The following is a 2,051-nucleotide window of genomic DNA, read 5'->3' as shown; positions in this document are numbered from 1 at the left end:
AGACAGAACCACACCAGTATACTGTTGGAAAATTCCATCATACAGGCTGATATCATGGTTACCTCTTCCCCATCCTTGTCTTTGAATCACATCATCACTTCCATCATGGTAGGAAACAGCCTCCGTGGGGCTCGGGAAGGCTTCATAGAGCAGGAGCCACTGGGTGTGAGCCTTGAAGAACAGACAGGATCCTCACTGTCACCTCAGTCAGCACTGGTACATGCGGCATGTGTTTTTACAAAGGAATTCTGATGAAGAATTTCAATATTAGACTCTGGCCTGGCTTCAAACCCACAGTTTGATCATTTAGTGTAGCAACGTCTATATCGAGTGATTACTGTGAACCTATTAACACAAGGTCCCCTGTTGCCAAGGAACTAGCACTGGGAGGGGCTGGGAACTGATGTTTATTGAGTTCCTCCTACATGCCAACACCCTGGAGGCATGAGGGGTAGAGCCCCTGCCCACAAAGGGTTGACAGTCTGGCTTAGGAGGCAGGCATGAAAGAAAACAAAGCTTTAAGTACTCACCAGAAACAACCTCGCCGTGCTTTCCTTCTGTCTGCTGACTCACAGCCTCCTGGGAGGCAGGTGCTGTTCCCAGCCCCACCCTGAAGAGATCAGAAAATCGCACAGCCATGTGGCTGGTGTTGCTGTGGTGGGACCCACGGGGGTGAAGTAGGGGAGGGCGAGATGGGGATGTTCCTCTCCAGAGCATGAAAGGGGAACGAGCAATCTGATTCTACAAGGGACTATGCAAAAGGGACTCTAGGGGGAAGCTGGATATGGATGAAGGGGAGCAAGGAAAGGAGCAGTGGCCGCTGCCTCGCAATAGGCAGCAGGTTACAGAGATGAGGTGGGCATGTTCTCACCCTGCTGTACCCCACAGCTTCAGAGGGACAATTGGATAACCTTTGTACAGGGCTGTGTTCACAGAGGAAAGGACGCAGCTGCGTCTCCTGGCGCCCAGGAGTAGAAAGGCATAAAGGCAGGGCAGGGGAGCAACAAAAGGGGACTCCAAAGAGCCTGCAGCAACAGACCTTTGACTTTGCTGTCCACAAAGGAACAGAAAGTTCCATGTGCACTAGCACAGAACTGCAGAGGTACAGACTAAGCAACTGGGAATGCAAATGAGGCTGCTTGCAGCCCCTTCCAGATAGCAGAACCCAGAGAGGAGAGTGCAGGGGGTGTGAGGGGCTTCTCCCTGGCTGCTCTTCCCTTCCTGGAAGAGGCGGGCCTCAGGGCATTGGTATCCTCTGCTCTTTGAAGAGAACTAGGGCTGCCCATACTATCTGCAGCAGTGCATTGTCTGCAGGTGGGGTAGGGCCTTTGGTTTATTTACAAAGTCAAATGTGACTTCTAAAAAACAAGCAATCGAAGCCTCACAGTTTCTCTCTTCTGCTAAGCAAATACACTTAGATCTTGCAGCAATTCTATATACAGGAACAGAACCTGGAAAGGAAACAACACGCTCTTCTAATTCGGCCTCTTTGCAACCCATACAGAAATTCCCACATGTAGGTAGCGGTGTACTGTACAATCCATTCTGTATCATGACTCATGCCATATCAACAGCCCTACCATTTACCAGGCATAGAGTCTGCTCTAGGCACCAGGCTAGTGTTTTGTGTTTTGCATGCAATGTCTTATTTAATTCCCTAACAATCTGATGAGGTAGGACCAATTGCTATCCCCATTGGTGGTGTGCTGACAGAGTGGTTTACAGCTGGTGAAGGTGAGATTTATTTTTTACTCACAACATTTTTGACACCAAATGTATGGTTTTTTTTTTTTTTTTGCTCCACACCAAACAATTTTGCAGCTCTCTGGACTCTAATCTTTGTCTGTCCAATGGTTCAATTCAATTCCGACACTAACTACCTGGAGTTAGAGTCAGACTCCACAGGTTAAGGTCTCAGTCCCATAAGACTGCCTGCCACTTAAGATGCCAGTCACAAGTCCCGTGCCTCCTGTACTTCTGACCAACTGGCTACATAAATTGGGGGTTCCTGTGACCCCCTTTGTGCATTCAGTAATTTGCTAGAACAGCTC

The 2,051-nt window shown here is 48.8% G+C and overlaps 1 protein-coding gene across 1 annotated transcript in view; it reads left to right on the top strand.

The window, feature by feature from the left end:
• The window catches only part of TG (thyroglobulin), a 254,111-nt gene that overhangs the window by 104,511 nt on the left and 147,549 nt on the right, over nt 1–2,051 (top strand). The window lies entirely within an intron of this gene.

The sequence above is a fragment of the Galeopterus variegatus genome, unplaced genomic scaffold (genome assembly GCF_000696425.1).
Source record: "Galeopterus variegatus unplaced genomic scaffold, G_variegatus-3.0.2 Scaffold589, whole genome shotgun sequence".
In the NCBI taxonomy this organism is placed as follows: Eukaryota; Metazoa; Chordata; class Mammalia; order Dermoptera; family Cynocephalidae; genus Galeopterus; species Galeopterus variegatus.
Note: the sequence above shows the minus strand (reverse complement) of the source record. Positions and strands in the feature narration are given on the sequence as shown.